Source organism: Vulpes lagopus, chromosome 21, assembly GCF_018345385.1.
Source record: "Vulpes lagopus strain Blue_001 chromosome 21, ASM1834538v1, whole genome shotgun sequence".
Taxonomy (NCBI): domain Eukaryota; kingdom Metazoa; phylum Chordata; class Mammalia; order Carnivora; family Canidae; genus Vulpes; species Vulpes lagopus.
In genome coordinates, this window is record NC_054844.1 from 44,686,217 (window position 1) to 44,704,808 (window position 18,592).

The 18,592-nt window shown below is 42.4% G+C and overlaps 1 protein-coding gene across 3 annotated transcripts in view; it reads right to left on the reverse strand.

The window, feature by feature from the left end:
* Positions 1-18,569, reverse strand: part of CBX5 (chromobox 5) — a 37,241-nt gene extending 18,672 nt beyond the window's left edge. Inside the window, exon 1 of one of the 3 annotated variants that reach the window (XM_041736087.1) lies at positions 18,415-18,569. The gene's annotated coding sequence lies outside the window, so the exon portion shown is untranslated. Of the gene's footprint in view, positions 1-1,507; positions 1,706-1,748; positions 1,857-18,414 lie in introns of those variants that run through there. The other 2 variants (XM_041736088.1, XM_041736091.1) reach the window with 2 other exon arrangements.
* Between the last annotated feature and the right edge of the window lie 23 nt (positions 18,570-18,592).

Below are 18,592 nucleotides of genomic sequence, written 5' to 3' on the forward strand. Positions count from 1 at the left end.
ATCATTATTATAGACACAACTGTGTAACTTCTCTAATTTCAGATTCCAAAGACAAGTGGTGTGGTATATTACTCCTGAGTACTTCTATAACTGTTTTACAAGCCAGGAGCTCAAATAAATGCAGAAAACTATTAGTTAAAATAACAGTGATAGAATTAAAACCTTTCCCTATAAGGTGAATAAGGTTCTTCATAAAAATGAAAAAAGAGGGGCACCTGGATGGCTCAGTTGGTTTCAGCTCAGGTCATGATCCCAGGACTTCTTGTAGTCAGGCTCCCTGCACAGCAGGTAGACTGCCCCTCCCCCTGCTTCTCTTATGTTCCCTCCCAAATAAATAAATAAAATCTTCAAAAGAAAAAAAAAAAGCTCCAAAATGTAACCTCAGCCCGGAGAATCTTGTCTAGTCTCTTAGCAAGCTCAGGTATCTTTTACCACTGTCTTCAGTGACTTGGTATATCTCTCTCTCCCTTAAAACAAACTGAGCTTGTCCCTACAGAGCACCCATCAGTTCACAAAAGCAAGGCTGGCATCTCAGATACACTAAGCCACCTTTTTCACTTGGGGATGAGAGGCAGAGAGAAAAAAAAAATTTTTAGTCCAAAAAATAAAAATTAGTTACTGGATTGTTCAGTAATTCTCATGGCTCAACTAATCCAAATAGTTGAGGAGGTACCTCTCTTAACTGGAGTTGACTTTGGGCCAAAGGAAGAAGAGGAGGAAAAAGAAAGAAGTCTGGCCCCAAACTCACATCAACATGAAGCCTCAAAGCACAGAGGAACCATTCATAGGCCCAAGGAAAGCTGAAGCAAGGCAACACAAATGGAAATTGAGTTAAGCTCAGAAATATGCACAACCAGGGGGTACTCAACACAGAATCTAGTTTTTTTAAATTCCCACATTGTTGTCTCCATAATCATTTTTAAGAATTCTTCTTTAACCATGTTAAATGGTGCCTACAGTCTGGAATATAGAGTAGCAGGAATTGTTTTCTTAGCTGAACTCCATTTTTATTTTTCTGTAAGCTTAAAGGATTTTTTTCAGAACTCTCTAAAAATATTTCCATCCTGACTAGAAGACGACTCCCAGGAACAGGAAAGGCCACCACTACTAATCTCAGAACTGTGTTCAAGTAACATAAAAAGTTGCATTTATCAATTTACTTCAAGTTAGCAAAATTTAAGGAATTATTCCAAGAACATCTAGTTGGAAACCACATCTCTAGAACCTACTAGCAATAGGTCTGCCCACCCAAAATACTGTCTGTATCCACTACTGCCCTGTAAAAAAAAACTTAAGTTTTTATTAAAGTACTTTACTTGGAAAAGGGGGTGGAGGGGGAGAATGTAGACAGGAGTTTCAAAATATTTTTTCCATGAATTTAGAAGAGAGTCCTAAGCTTCAAGAAAAAAAAAATCTTATTTATTTAAAATAAAAACAGCCTCTAACCTCACCAGAGACAGGAAATGTCATATTCCAGGGAGAGTACCCCACCCCCACCCCCACTCACCTTGGAATTTCCGGGAGCTGAGCAGTTTAGGTCAGAGCGCTGGGGTTAAAACCAGCCCCGGGTTAGATGCATGCAGTTAAGCATTGTGGCTATGGCCTCCCCTGCCTCACGAGGAAAAACAAGGATTTACATATGTGTTCTTCAGTTTGAGGGAGGAAAGAGGAAAATCTCCCTTTATACCTTCATGCAGAAGAGGAACCCCAAAGGTAGAAGATGAATGGGGGTTCCCTCCTTTACCTACCGGATCGCCCCAGTTCTTTCTTTCCCTCTGGGCTAACAGGAGGGGCCTCCCCTCCCAGGTCTGGGGCTTGGCGGGCTGGCAGCTCCCCCGCCCCCACCCAGCTGCCTGGGAGCCACTGCGCAGCTGTCCCAGCCCGTTGCCATGGCAACTGGCAGCAGTACTAGACTAAGGGGGGGGAGAGGCAAACGGAAAAGTTAAAAGGCTTAACTTTCCTTTTCAGTGAAGACTGGGTGGAGAAGTTGGAAGGTACTCCCTTGGTCTCAAAGCAAAGGCATTCAGAGCTCAAGGGAATTGGTTCTTGCGTTTTAAACCCAAAACCTGTGCTTATTCCTCTAAGAGCACTGGGAATTAATCAATAGCATTTTAAGATCATCTAACAGGATTATAGCTCAACTGGAAGGGGGAGGGGAAAAGCTAGGCCCTTCTACAACAGGATCAGTACAAACCACTCACCCCTAACCCAGCCCACCAGAAGCACTTTAAATAAGGCCTTTTTTGCCATCTGTCACTGAACAGTTAATTAAAATTGCTTGGGGGATGAGGGGATAGCAGGAAAGGGGGGAAGGGAAGTATTTCAGGATACTATACAACTTTCCTTCTTTGGGGGATTACTAGATACAGAAACACAATCCAGACACTTGAAGCACTATTGAAGAACCTATCCACCGAAATTAACAGGTAGGAAAAAAAATGTAATCCTTATGTAGTTCTTAAAAAAAGAGGGGAGAACAGTTCAGCCACAACTGTTATTGAGTTAAAACCACTTTTCATTAATTGTGACTGTAACATTATGAAACAAATTTTCACATAACTACTACCCACCTGAAGCATTAAGATATAATAGTTTAAAACTCCATATCAATAATCCCTAATACCTGAAATAAAGGATGATAAAGAAAAAGAGCTACTTAGAGACCTGCAGTCCCATAAAGTTTCTTCTCTCTTGACCCTAAAGAACATTTTCAAGAGCTCTAGAGCCTTCTGCTTTACGGTTCAGGTCTTTAGAGCCAGAGGTTGCTGCCACAGGAGAGTAAGAAAAAGGGATACTCAAAAGCAAAGAACCCAACTGAGGAAAAAAGCAGAAAATAGTGATTAATAACAAATTATCAAATAGAAGAAATTTTAGGGTATAAAAGTAAAGTAGACAGTTCTTAGCTACAGAAGGTTTCCTCAAATTTGAGTGGAACTGTCAGAAAATGTTTGGGTAAAAACTGCCTTTTTGGACTTTTTCCTATAACTTTTTAATACTTTTTGTAATTAAAGGATATAAAAACAATGCCAACGGGATTAGATCAGGGTTCTAACTCTGTGATTAACTTGCCATGTGTGATCTTCAGTAAATAATTTGAGATTTAATCCCAGAATCACTAAAATGGGCCAAATCCCCATGGCCTACCTCCTAGGGAAGTTTATAAAGAGACGAAGGAGCTGGTAAGTCCCCCAAAGAGAAGCTTTTATAAAAATATAGGGCCAAATACATCAGCAGCAGGAAATACTTGACCTTCCAAATTCCTAAGCCGTTAAACCCTATCACATGCAGTAACTCCTGCAGCTCAACATGTTAGTAGATAGCAAGAAAGAAGTAGCTGTTAAACTACTAGGCACCAGTAAACTAATAAAGCTTCAGAGAATAAGCAGCAGGTACATTCTCTCTTAAGGGTAAAAATACTTATTCTTACTCCTTAAAACTCAAAAGCACTGGAGATAGCAGAATGAAAAGACTAACAGTAATTCTGTGAAGAGATAAAGGACAGGAAAGGATGACAGCAACATTAATATTTTGGTGAAACCTTTCAGAAAAAAAGAAAAGTAAAACCCACAAAGAAAAGGACAAAAATACTCTGGTGTCTACCCCTTCCCTAAAGCATCCGGAAATAATGTCAGATCAATTTCCTCCTTCCCACTCCTTAAGAACTACCTAAAGGGCACCCGGCTAAGGTCCCTTTCTCTTTGGGAAATGGGTTTTGTAACAGCTGACAAATCAAATTGGGCCTGATGCCAGGAGTCAGAGTCCAACCATAATATTCTGTAAAGAATGGCACGCAACTGTCTTGTAAATCTCCTGGACAGTCACAGATCAGAAGCTGGCAAGGATGACGACATAGTTCTGATGGAATGTGTCTTATCTTAACCTTGAAGTTACAGATCTGCTCAGGAGCAGCAGTAAGAAATGAGAAATGCACTCAGACATTGGAGGGGATATAATTCTCTTTTAGACACTGCGACCCAGAGTATTAGGGTCAAATGAAACACAAAGCCAGACGGACAATTTAAGACCAGCGCCTGGACCAGATAAAGCATCAAGAATGGTGGTTCACGCTGGGCTTGAGAGGAGGGAGCGCTCAAGTAGGAGAAATGAGACATGGCTGGCAGGATGATGGAGTGATTAAGGTAGAATCCCGATACCATGACGAAGGAAGAGAGGATGAGCCTCTGAGCGCAACCCTATCCTTGTGGAAATCTCCATAGGAAGGGGTAAGCAGCTTCTCAGGTTTCTAGAGTCTCTCGGGCATAACAGCTCTCAGCCCTTTCTTGACTACACACAGTAACTGGTAAAGGCATCAACAACTATAGACAGATGCCAGCAATTCAACTGCCCATCAGGACACGAGAAAAGAACAGGCCCCACCAACTGTTCGTATCAATGATACAAGGCAAATTCACCTTACAGGCCTCCGATGGCTGGGCAAAAAAAAACCTAAACCAGGGATCTGGTGAGAAGTCAGCATTGGAAAAACATCAAAGAGCTTTGTGGTCAGGCACAGTCAGAACCCACATTCCAAGTCGATGACAGGAGACTTCTTTAACAGATAAATCTTCCAGGAAAAAAAAGGGGGGGAAGAGGTGAGGCAGCAAAGCAGAAAGAGACCAGAAAATCCCACTCAGTATAAGGGGGGAGGGGGAACCATTAAAATCAGTCCCCAGAACTTAGGCCATTAGAGAAAACTGGGGCAATCCAGAACAACAGAGGTAATGGATTGCATTTATCAATCCTGGAATCACAGAATCACCCACACAGGGTTTCTGGGATCTGTTTGTCCAGTTCAGGCTCTGCTCTAGTCCCTCCAGTCACTACTTTGCAATGCCAGCTGTCTTGGTGTCTTTTCTTAGATCTTGGTGTAGCACATTTTATTTTCATCACTACTTACAAGAAAAAGTATATATACAACATAATTCTAAATCTTTCTCTGAGCTTGCTTTGTATTTTTAAAAAAGTAATGAAAACCAACTGGTAAACTGCTTCACTGAACCACCCACTGAACTATTTGGAAGTGGTAGTCAGACCAAATGTCAAAACACATAATCAGTGAGCTCTCTCTTCATTTTAGAGTTTCTTTTTTTTCCCCAAAGATTTTGGGTTTCTTTTTTTAAGATTGTATGTATGTATGTATGTATGTATTTGAGAGAGAACAAACATGAGCAGGGGGAGGAGGGGGTGCAGAGGGAGAGGGAGAAACAGACTCCCTGCTGAGCGGGGAATCCAATGGGGTGGGAGGGGAGAACTCCACCCCAAGACCCTGAGATTATGACCTGAGCCAAAGGCAGATGCTTGACCAACTGGGGCACTGAGACACCCCCCCCCCAAAGATTTTATATTTAAGTAATCTCTACCCCATTGTGGGGCTCAAACTTAAAACCTCAAGATCAAGAGACACATGCTCTACCAACTGAGCCAGCCAGGCACCCCTATTTTAGAGTTTCAGTATAAAATCTATAAGCCCAGTAAGAAGGCAAAATTCTCCAGGAAGAAAGGCATTCTAAAGACGGGAAAGGTGTGAGGGCATATGCAAAGCTCCCTGTCACATGTATTAATTAAATATTCTGCTGATGAGTGACTTCAGTTGGCCCAGGCTTGAGACATTCCCATTTCTCCCCCAAGGAGCTTTGGGAAAGTTAGTGGCTTAAGTGAAGATTAGCTTGTCAGCTACAGCACCGTCTTCTGGGCGTCCTCTATATAGCCTTATTGTAATAAATAAAACAGATGAAAAGAAACCAAATTTACAGAACCATTTTAATCTGGTCTATATTCTTTGTTCTTTATGGATCTAGCAGCACCAATGATTTTAAGTTTGCAACACACATAGCATAAAACTAAAATACCCTCTATAAAAATGTTTTCTTCTACTAGATTTATGATTTCCAAAGTATTAGCCATGTGGCATTTTAACAAAAACACAGCATAGAGATACACATTACAGCTGTCCTGGCTGTCTCAGGTTTTGTTAAATGGGCTGATAACTATCACTCCACCTCCACCAAAAGCCCATGAGCACCCAATTCAAGAGGAGTTAAAAGCTTTTTAAATGTCTATTTAAGAGACTGGATTAGGAAAGAGTTGAGGAGGAAGATTAACTGTGGTCGTTAACACCCCTATCATTAACAAGCCACATATAGACAACACAAACTTTATTAATAGAAAGGAGTGTGGAGAGAGGAAATGCTCTCCCTTTGGCTAGTGCAGTTCCAGTTTGTGATTCTTTAAAAATCAGGCCAAAGCACTGCCTCAACCAGTCACAAAATTATTCTAGGGCAAAGTATTGTTTGTTGATTATCCAAGCCTCCTGCTCCAGGGAGCAAAGAACCTTTTGTTCTTTTAGATTAAAACATATACATTATAAATAGAGATAAAGACTGCCTTATAAATTTTGTTCAGCTGTACTCTCCTACAAGCTCTGACCACCATTAAAAAATCTAAATGAATGTGTACTGTAGCAATTCCCAGAACTGCTTAAAGTTATCAGTCTGGTTCACTTGCATATTTAGCAGTAACACAAATTCTTGAAATCTTATTATGAGAACACAATCCCACAAAATAATTTTAAATGGGATTTTCTGTCCTTTATTAAAATCTACTGAATTTCTTCTCTCAAGTGTCAGTCGTCTTTAAATTTAGTTAGGCCACACCTAAATCCATCACTGGGCAAGGTTAGATATCCAATTGTTCCAAGATTTATGAGAAAGTAGATAATTTGGCATCACTATGGGCAAATGTCTTCCAGATGGTGCTTTCCAACAATTCCATCCTTGCAATGGACTGAACTCCTCTGAAGGCACCAGTCTCATATGGGTGTGATTCTCACAACCACTCCTCTCTTAATTAAATGTGAAGCATGAACTAGGAGATCCAGTCACCTTTCATGAAGAACCTGGCAATTTCACCATAAATAAATGTTAAGAAAAATGGGTAAGAGCAATGTCGGAGTAGTTAGTGTGAATCTTAGATTTTTACATACCACTTTGGCAGAGCATGTTCACAAAATACAGAACGGTTAAAAGAGAACTAAAGTATCTATGGTCGTATTTTTCAAAGAGCCATAAAATTAAGACATAGTGCTTTATCTGGCACCATCCAGCTTGTACAGATTTTGGACATCAGCAGCTTAAAGGTTACAAAGACCCCTTAAGGTTACTCCAACAGATCCTCTAATTTAAGGAAAAGCCTCTGCTATGCCAGACAATTTATAACCTTAGTTTTATTATTTTTTTAAGACTTTATTTATTCATGAGAGACAGAGTGAGAGCCAGAGACACAGGCAGAGGCAGAACCAGGCTCCCTCCAAGGAGCCTGATGCGAGTCCTGGACCCCAGGATCACATCCCAGCTGAAGGCAGATGCTCAACCACTGAGCCACCCAGGCGTCCTCCCTCTGATAGGCTTAGTTTAGAGAAGACATTCAAAACACATAAAAACTAATTTGCGTAAGGACGCCTAGGTGGCTCAGTGGGTTAAGTGTCTGACTTCAGCTCAGGTCATGATCCCAGGGTCTGGGATCTAACCCCGCATCAAGCTCACTGCTTATGTTCACTCTCTGTCAAATAAATAAATAAAATTAAAAAAAAAAAATCCATTTGAATACCTTAAACTAAAAAATTTCCAAAATATCTCTAATTTAACTGCTGAAATGCTATAATTTAAGTTAATATGCTAAAATCTGATTAATACATGCTGACAAAAAAAAGGAGTTTTTATATATTTGGAGTTAGAAAGATATCTCAGACTGTAAAAAACTTCATGGAGTAAAAGAGAGCATTCCTTCAATATATGGCATAATTTTGTGCTTTGTCATTACCTTGGTATATTAGCAACATGAATTATATTGAAGTCATAGCCTACAATTTAGATAAATAAAATCAAGGCAGTATTGAACTTCTTCCCATCCCATGCAACGGTATCCTTGGCAGCTCCTTGGCCATCTATTATGATCCTGACCAATTCCTCTCTGTGGCAATTTAAAAGCTGTAAAAAAATACATAATGGGTGATGACAGGAGAAACAAACCCACACCAGAAATTATTGAACCTTGTAGGTCTTTGCAAGTGTCTCTATTGACATTTAAGTGTGAGTTACTATGCCACAATATCATAAAAGTGTGTTCTACACTTCAGATATATTGATAGTTAAATGCAAAGAAAGGCCACCACCAGATTAACGGCTAAAAGAGAGCCAATCTCAGACCACCCAGCTCTTCCACTGAGTGTTCTGATGTTTTCCTTAAACCAAGTAAGAGGTTTCTTTTTGTCCACGTTCCAACCACAATCCTAATTTAAATCCTATGCCAAAGGGATGATTGATACTGCATTTCTAATCCTTGTTCTGGGGTATTTATTGCATGGGTACTGAGTCTAACCCAGTCTTCAACTTAAGGGCTGAGGATTTCTCCTTGGTGAAGTCAGCACTTGTTAGTCCTGTCCCAAGGGACAGTCCTGTTACAAAAAAGCTACTAAAGGGGCAACTTGTTAACAGTAGCAAAAATCCAGGACTAGGAATAAGATGTGGTCCTCTCCTAAATTAGGTCACTGAAAGGTCAAACTAGACAGTTCACTTCATCTTAATGGTGTTATTTGCCCTACTTATAGGTCTGCTATGAAGGGAAGAAAAAAACCCTGTAAAACACTTTTAAAAATATAAAGGGGGGGGGGCGACTGGCTGGTTCAGTCGGTGAAGTATGCAGCACTTCATCTCAGCGTTGTGAGTTTGAGCCCCAGCTTGGGTGCAGAGATGACTTAAAATCTTGGTGGGCAGCCCTGGTGGCTTAGTGGTTTAGCCCCATCTTCAGCCCAGGGCATGATCATGGAGACCCGGGATCCAGTCCCATGTCAGGCTCCCTGCATGGAGCCTGCTTCTCCCTCTGCCTGTGTCTCTGCCTCTCTGTGTGTCTTATCAATAAATAAAAATCTTAACAATATATATATATATATGGGAAATAAAAGTTTGCCTGATAATAGATGAAGTTAAAATAATGAATGCCTTAGTAATCGCTCCTCCCTCACCTATTTTCTGGAAGTGTTTGTAGAATTGGTAATACCTCATCCTTAAAGGATTTGTGAGAAAAAAAAAAAAAAAAAAAAAGATTTGGTGAAACTTACCAGTGAAGCCATCCAGGACTGGAGTTTTCACTGGGAGAACATTTTCAATTACGAATTTCATTTCTTTAATAAATATGGGGTTGGTGAGGTTCTGTATTTCTTCTGAAATGAACTTTGGCAGTTTGTCTTTAAAGGAGGTGATTCGATTCATCTAAGATACGGAATGTACTGGCATAGTTGTTCGTAATATTCCCTTATTACTTTTTCAATGTCTCTAGGATCAGTAGTGATATCTCTTTTCTTGCTCCTGATAGTAGTCATTTGTTTTTCCACACCCCCCATCAGATCTGCTTTTTTTTTTTTTTTTAAGATCTGCTTGGTTTATTAATTTTACTGATCTTTTCAAAAACCAACTTTCACTTTCATTGATTTTCTCTACTATTTTGTTTTATTCTTCACCAACTACCTACTGCTTTTAATATTTTTCTTTCTTCTACGTAATTTGGGTTAACTTGCTCTTCTTGTCCTAGGGTTCTTAAGATAAAAGTGTAGGTGACCAGGGCCCCTGAGTGACTCCGCGGTTGAGCATCTGCCTTTGGCCCAGGAAGTGATCCCGGGATCCAGGACTGAGTCCCATGTCGGGCTCCCTGCATGGAGCCCGCTTCTCCCTCTGTCTAGGTCTCTGCCTCTCTCTCTGTGTCTCTCATAAATAAACAAAATCTTAAAAAAAAAAAAAAAAGTTAAAAAAAGAAAGGTGTAGGTCACGGACTCTAGACCTTTCTGCTTTTTTAACTGAACCATTTAATACCTTTTTAAAAATTATATTTTATTTATTTATTCATGAGACACAGAGAGAGGGGCAGACACACGGGCAGAGGGAGAAGCGGGCTCCCTGAAAGGAGCCCGACATGGGACTTGATTCCAGACCCTGGGATCACGACCTGAGCCAAAGGCAGAGACACTCAACCACTGAGCCACCCAAGTGCCCCTGAAACATTTAATACCATAAAATTCCCTTTAGGGATTCCTACCTATAGCTCAGAGCCCGCTTCCCCCTCTGCCTGTGTCTCTGCCCCTCTCTGTCTCTCACAATAAATAAAATCGTTAAAAATAAATAAATAAAATTCCCTTTAAGCACTGCCTTAGTTACAGCCCACAAATTTTAAGGTCATATTATCATTTTTATTCAGTTCAAAATATTTTCTAATTTTGTGATGTCTTCTTTGATCCATGGGTTACTTAGAAACGTGTTAATATAATGATATATATATTTCAGTTCCAACATTTTTTTCTTTCATGTATTTTGAAGTTTTATTATTAGTTGTGTAACACTTAGGGTTGTTATGTCTTCTTGATGAATTGATTCTTTTATCATCTAATCTGGTGTTAGCTATCTGTCCTACCTACCTCCTGTGTCTGTTATGGAAAAAGAAGAAAACAAAAAACCTCTTTGGAAAGTATACAGCAAACAGAAGGTAAGATGTCTGATGATAAAGGAAGTTAAAATAACTCTAATGAATTTCCTGAACTATCTGTAAGTTAGATCTATGCTTGTCTCCAGCTATTCATATAAATGGGGTTTGCCTATGTTTTATCAGATCCTTAGATTTATTGTTGTGAAATACTGAACAAATTAACAGTATATTACCCTCCATAACTTCCTGTGAGGTAAGTGAGTCTCACTGATTTAGGGATGAGAAAGAATGTACACGGAGTTCAAGGATCTGCCTCAGACACCAAACTTAAGATAGATTTCCCAGCCTGTTGGTTGACCTCTTTAGCAGGGCATTTTATTCCGACATAATTATGCCTGCTGACTCAGATGTGAACTTGCTTTATTCTAAGAAATGGAGATTACAATCGGAGAAATACTTGAATTCAATTTGGTTCCTCCTCTTCCTCTACATGTAAGAAATAAATAATGAGTGTATAAAAAATCAGATCTTTGAATAGTCTTTTCAACAACACCATCTCAATCCCATGTTTTCTAGTGTCGTTTCTAGCAACGAAGCGTGATAGAATAAGCACTCAGTTAAGTCTGAAGAATAAGACTGCATGTGAAAAAATTTAAAACTAGTTCCACGACCTAGTTTCAGGTAGAAAAATCTGTCAGTGTTTAATTTTGACAAACTACTCTTACTGGAAAAGAAATCCAGACTATACATTAGGATAAGAGTGAAAAATGGCCCAACCTATCCATTATACCCTTTTTAGAAAACCACATACAATTAACAAATTTGTTATCCTGTGTTAATACCCCAAGGATCTGACAACCAGCCAACAAGTCAGTCCTCAAATCCCAGGCAAGACCTCCAAAGGCCTATACTGGCCCAAAATATTAGAATGAGTTCTTCATTCACATTTAAAATCACTGACTTCAAAAACAAAATCCAAGACAGTTCAGGAATCATTTCATGAAAGTCTTTAGTCTAGAAGGCTAGTAGCAATCACCTAACCAATTCTTTCCGTGTAAGATGGAGAAACTAGGGACCAAGGGGGCAAATGGCTTACCTAAGGTTGTATCAGTAGTTAAAGACATAAGTGGGAAAAAAAGACATAAGTGGGAAGAGAATCTAGGTTTCCTAAACTTTAATTTCCATTTGCCTCTCATTTTTAAAATAATTTTTCCTTTGGGCGCCTGAGTGGCTCAATCAGTTAAGCATCCAACTCTTGATTTCAACACAGGTCATGATCTCAGGGTAGTGAGATGGAGCTCCCTGTCAGGCTCCATGCTGGGTATGGAGCCTGCTTAAGATGCTCTCTCTGGGGTACCTGGTTGGCTCAATGACTGATTGTAGCATCTGCCTTTGGCTCATGTTTTGATCCCGGGGTCCTGGGATTGAGTCCCGCATTGGGCTCCCCACAGGGAGCGTGCTTCTCCCTCTGCCTATGTCTCTGTCTCTGTGACTCTCATGAATAAATAAATAAAATCTTAAAAAAAAAAAAAAAAATTCTCTCCTTCCCCCTCTGTCAAAAAAAAAAAAAAAAAAAAAAAAACAACCTTTTCCTGAAACCAGAAAAATTAAGTAACTTTTTCCTTTTTTATTTTTTTTTAAATTTTTATTTATTTATGATAGGCACACAGTGAGAGAGAAAGAGGCAGAGACACAGGCAGAGGGAGAAGCAGGCTCCATGCACCGGGAGCCCGACGTGGGATTCGATCCCGGGTCTCCAGGATCGCGCCCCGGGCCAAAGGCAGGCGCCAAACCGCTGCACCACCCAGGGATCCCAACTTTTTCCTTTTTTAAAAAACACTTTTTATTTGAGACAGAGTGTGCCCATGCACGTACAGAAGCTGCATGAGTTGAGGGAGAGAATCTGAAGCAAACTCTGCACCAAACACAGAGCCCCACGTGAGGCTATATCTCATGACTCAGAGATCATTACCTGAGTCAAAACCAAGAGTCAGGGGATCCCTGGGTGGCACAGCGGTTTGGCGCCTGCCTTTGGCCCAGGGCGCGATCCTGGAGACCCGGGATCGAATCCCACATCGGGCTCCCAGTGCATGGAGCCTGCTTCTCCCTCCGCCTGTGTCTCTGCCTCTCTCTCTCTGTCCTTCATGGATAAATAAATAAAATCTTTAAAAAAAAAATTACATAAACTTGGATAAGAGTTGGAGAATTAGGGCAGCCCTGGTGGCTCAGCGGTTGAGTGCCGCCTGCAGCCCAGGGTGTGGTCCTAGAGACCCCGGATCGAGTCCCACATCAGGCTCCCTGCATGGAGCCTGCTTCTCCCTCTGCCTGTGTCTCTGCTTCTCTCTCTCCTCTCTGTGTGTTCTCATGAATAAATAAATGAAATCTTCATTAAAAAAAAAAAAGTTGGAGAATTAGGGTGTAGTGGTCTGACTGATGACCGCTCCCCTCCCAAGACACCTAAACCCTAATCCCTTGAGCTTACGAATATTACTTTATATGGCAAAAGGTGTGACTAAAAGATGTGAAAGAAGAAATCTGAAATTTATCCCAGAGTATCTGGTTGGCTCTTAAACAGAATTCCATCTATCCTTGTAAAAGGCAGGAGTTCTGAGACAGAGACATGGAGAAGACAATGCAAAGACAGAGCAGGGAAAGATAAGGCTGACAACGATCAGAAGCTGGAAGAGGCAAGGAAGGGCCTCCACTCTAGGGCCTCCAGAGGGGGCTCAGCACCTTGACTGCAGACTATTGGCCTTCAGAATTTTAAGAATAAATTCCCACTGTTTGAAGCCACTAGGGTTGTGGTAATTTGTTCTAGCAGCTACAGGAGACTAACATACAAGGGAAATAAAATTTTAAAAATCATAAACTGGACATATATAAAACAAATTACTGATCCAAAAAGAACTGTGCTTCAAGTAACCAGAAGAATGCCTAAAAACCTTAATCCCTGATTTCAAAGGTTAAGTTGAGGCAACCAGAGACTGTAATTTATCCCCCCAAATCCTGGCAGATCCAGGAAGACAAACTCAGCAAGGTCTAATATTTACATAGCTGCTAACAAGAACAGTGTAGGTTTTTCCCCAAACATGTTAGCTAGTGGAGCTCCTGGACAGACTAAACATAGGCACCAGTTGTCGCTGTGGGTGTTCTGCCAACACAAGTGTAAAGTTGTCATCAGAAATGAATATGTGGCTTCGAGTAGCTTACAGAAATCCAACAAAGCTGTATCTTGGACTCTGCACAAGCCAACTCTTCTCAGGATGACCTGGACTCCTTCCCATTAGTACAATGATCAGCTAAAAGGCATCCTCTATAAGAAGGAAAGGAAAATCAAAGTTTATGTTAGGGAAAAAAGGTAACTGCCCAGAGTCCAAGTTTATGAATAACAATGTATAAACAGCAGCCACACCAAGTCAGTTACAAGTGATACCTCACATTGCAATTTACTACTTTTAAAATCAATATTCACAGCACACAGCTCTAAACCCAATTTCATGTAAGGTAAATGGAAACAAAAACAGACCAAGCAGAAGAACAAGAAAAGGCATAAGAAATTCTTTACCAAGAATTGTTAAATGTACTATTCCCTTTATTTATTTATTTATTTTTTTTTTTGAGATTTTATTTATTCATGAGAGACAGAGGCAGAGACACAGGCAGAGGGAGAAGCAGGCTCCATGCAGGGAGCCCGATGCGGAACTCGATCCCAGGACTCCAGTATCACGCTTGAGCTGAAGGCAGATGCTCAACCGCTGAGCCACACCGGCGTCCCTAAATGTGCTATTCCATAAGATCCATAAACCATGCTGTGTGGTTAAATAAAATACCTAAACAAAAGTAAAAATTATTAATCTTCCTCAGAAAACCTCTATACCCTGGATACCTTTCTCTTTTCCAGAGCATCTGCCAAGGGCTCTGAAAACTACCAAAACTTTCCTAGACATATAAAAATTCAGCCTCTGTAATGTTCTTTTTCTTTCTTTTTGCCCCAACATTATCCTGCTCACCTGCTATCCAGATAGCTTTCTACTTACTGGTTTTCAGACAGACCACTGAAGCTATGTTATGTTCCCTTTTGGTGAACACTATCCTTTTAAGTACAGTAAATTTTTAAGTTGTAAACAGAAGTATTCGAAATTTAAATTCCTAACACAGCCAAAACATCTTGCATTGTTAAAAGATCAGTACAAATGAACAACCAAACCAGGTTCTCCAAAAGGCAAGAAATAAGTCTAAACTTGAGATTTGGGGGACATCTGGGTGGCTCAGTGGTTGAGCGTCTGCCTCTCGCAGTCCTGGGTTCAACTCCCGTATCTGGGTCCCTGCAGGGAGCCTGCTTCTCCCTAGGCCTATGTCTCTGCCTATGTCTTTTCCTCTCTCTTTCTGTCTCTCATGAATAAATAAAATCCTAAAAAAAAAAAAAAAAAAAAAAAAATTTCAGTGTGGGGGTCCCTGGGTAGCTCAGTCAGTTGAGCATCTTGATTTCAGCTCAGGTCATGATGCCAGGGTCCTGAGATTGAGCCTGCATCCACCTCCAAGGGGAGTCCACTTGAGGATTCTCTCTCTCTCCCTCTGCCCCTAACCCAGCCCCCTTTTCCTGCACACATGCAGGTGTGCTCTCTCTCAAATTAATATATTTTAAAAAATAAAAAAAGATTTTCAATGGAATAACCTCAGAACATCCATGAAAAATAACCCACTAAAAAATTTCCCCACCGGAGAAAAATGTTCATCAGACCTATTAACTCTAACATTGCTAAAAAAAAAAAAAAAACAACTCTAACATTGTAAGAGAATTCACAAAAAAGCAATGTGTACTTGCAAACCACAGTAAACCAAGAAACCTATGTTGAAATCCTGAAATCTTTGAAATTAAAATCATCAGATAAGGGGTCACAGTTAATTTTGTTTATAAATCCAAAGAGCTGGGGCTGGAGATGGGCAAAATCCATTCAGATACTCCAGGGGCCTTGATTTGTTTACCTATTCTTCAGATCAGTTTTCTTTTTTCCCCAAACACAGCCACAAAATCAGCAAAAACTGATCTGCATTTTTAAGAAAACGAAATAATGAGAAATAATGAGAAATAGATGAGAAAATACCAGAGCGCTTTGCACACTTATTTATATAACAAAACTTGTTTTGTGTACAGGGTTAAACAGATTGCCTAGTAAGGGTCAAGATCAAAAGTTTGAGACACACTGATCCAAAAGAATCCCCAGTAAAGGAAAGAGGCTAAAGCAGGTAAGAATCTAAGATGCATCTAATCCAAAGTCCACCATTCCATTATTTTCGGCAAACAAAAGATGCAAACAATCCTGTTACACTGCAAGAAATAATAAAAACTTAATGAAATTCTCCTTTCTATCCAATGGAACAAAGAGCTCTTTATATCTGAAGAGATTACCATTAAGATTTAGCGATCCATTTACCAAAGGCTACTTCCTAAACACTTCATTCATCTTCTCCCACTAATTTCCAATTATTAAAATAAAATATTTTGACAAGATTATCAACTCTAGCATCTGTCATATTATTTATTTTTTGTAAATTTAAGTAATCTCTTCACCCAATGTAGGGCTCAAACTTATGACTCGAGAGCAAGAGTTGCATGCTCCTCTGCTGAGCCAGCCAGGTGCCTCCAGCATCTGTCAACTTAAATCAACGCTGCTTTTTAAATTTTTTTATTAATAGTTAATTCTTTAGCTGCCCTCCCAACGTGGAGCTTGAAGTCACCACCCTGAGATCAAGAGTCACATTCCTCAGACCCAGCCTGCCAGGCACCGCTAAATCAACAGTTCTCAACTGAGGAAGATTTTGCACCACCACCGCCACCATCACTACCACTGACATCCCCAGGACATCTGGCAATGTGTGGTGACATTTTGATAGTCACAAATGGGTGTGAGGGAGGAGGTGAAATGCATTTATTAGCTTAAAATGTCAATAGTGCTGTAAGAAATCCTGTAAGTCAAGAGTGTATTTCTTTTGAACCTAAATAAATTAAGGAGAACCGTAATTTAGATCCCTTTAGTTCTTATAAACTCAGCAGAAGCAGCTGATTAGCACACCTACAGTTTATAAGGAAATACGAAATCAAGTTGTCCTCTTGCAAGTGTCAGAGAACACAAATCTCTCCAGTCTTCATTATATGGAACAACTAAAATTAACCTTCCTTTGTATAAAGGTCACAAAGGTCTATAATCAGAAGTGTCCTTCATACGTAGTTAAACTTATTACAGCATCTAAACATTTTTCTGTTAACCTTATGCCACTGATCAAGAGTGCAATTTAGATTCTGATATAACCACTATGTAACACAAACGTCTTTATTTTTACTAAAACATCTTCAAATCAGCTGAATGGGTGTTACCAACAGGTGATTACAGTGCCTGTAAAATAAACACTTTGAAGAAAATACAATGCAGGCAATGGAATAATCCAGGTGATGGATGAGTCCTCCTACCCCTAACACCCTAAATATCATCCATGTTAAGCAATTTGTCAAAATTCAGACATCCTTAGAGGAAGAGCAGAAAGAGGCTCGGAACTTTTTAATGGATGGGACGCCGGGGTGGCTCAGTGGTGGAGCGTCTGCCTTGGGCTCAGGGCGGGACCCCGGGGTCCTGGGATCCAGTCCCGCATCCGGCTCCCTGTGGGAAGTCTGCTTCTCTCTCTGCCTCTGTGTGTTTCACGAATGAATAAACAAAGTCTTAAAAAAAAAAAAAGAAACCAACCTTTTAATGGTGTAAAAAAAGATACAGAAGTCCACAGAAGAGAGTGAGGTAAAGGCGTGGAAACAAGGAAGATGCGTGTGAAGGGTTTACTTACTCAGCACAGCGTCTCCCTGGCAGGTACTAAGTACACAAAAGAAAGTCAAGTTTTTAAAATTCGTGTTTTTATTCTGAGCATCACCCTATTAGTTCCCCGGGCGCGGGGGGCGGGGGGGGGCAGCACCCTCTCGAGGCGTAGGGGTGACCCAGGGGGAGGTGAGGAGCAAGGCATCAGGCCTGCCACCTCGGGCGCCGCCTGTCCCGCCCGCCCCTAGTCACAAACTGCGGGCCCTGAGAGGACTTCCGCGGTGGGGACGCGACCTGCCCGGATCCCGCCCGGCCCCAGGCAGGCGGCCCTCCGCAAACTTCTCCTGCGGGCCCTCAAGGATCCACCTCCCGTCCGGGGAGGCCGCGGCGTGACGCGCACACGTGGGTCGGGCGCCCCCGCCACGGCTCTTCCAGCGGGTTCCCGACGACCGGCCGCGCTCCCCGGGGAGCCTCCACGCGCGGAGCGGCCGGAAGCCCCGGGGCGCGTGCGCGCGCGGGGACTGTGTGGCGGGTGCGCGTGTGCGTGTGCGTGTGCGTGCGCGCGCGGAGGGGTTAAGCCGAAGCCCAAGCGACCCGCCAGTCAGGGTCTCCCTACCGGAAACGCGTGTGGGGCGAAGGCCCGAGCGCCGCGCCGGGGGCCACTGTGGAGGGAACGCGCGCCCGCCCGCCCGCCCTCGCGCCCGCTCCGCCGCAGCCCGCACCGCTGACCGGGCCGCCCGCCGCCGGCTCCACTCGGGGCCGTGCTCCCAGCCTCCCCCTTGGAGTCCGCCCGCCGCCTCCGAGGAGCCCAACCTACCGCGCGCTCCGCGCTCATTGGCTCGGCGGGACGCCGCTCAGGGGCGCAGAGCCCGCCCCCACGTCCCGAGGGCCCGAGGGCCCATCCGACGGCGGCCGAGGGCGGACCCCATTGGCCCGCGCGCAAGCCAGTCAGACTCGGGCCGCGGAGCCCCGCGACACCCGGCCGGCAGACATCCCGCCCCCGCCGGCCATTGGTTGGCTGAACCCAGCGCTCCCCCTTTACGAGCCCCCACCCCGCGCTCCATTCATTTCACACAATAACGGGCCCAATTGGAGTCAGTTCAACACCTCGTACGAGTAGGCGAGACGATCCGCCGCTTACCCGGAATCGAGACCGGTCACTCGCGCCAACGTCTCCCCTGTTCCTCTGCGGCGAGGCCGGACCACGGGACGCCGCCGCCGCCGCCTTCTGCGCAACGCCAACCGCCCGCCAAAACGGATCCTTCCCTGCGCCTGCGCGACCAATCCTGGGACCGGACCCTTTCTCCGCCCATTACGCC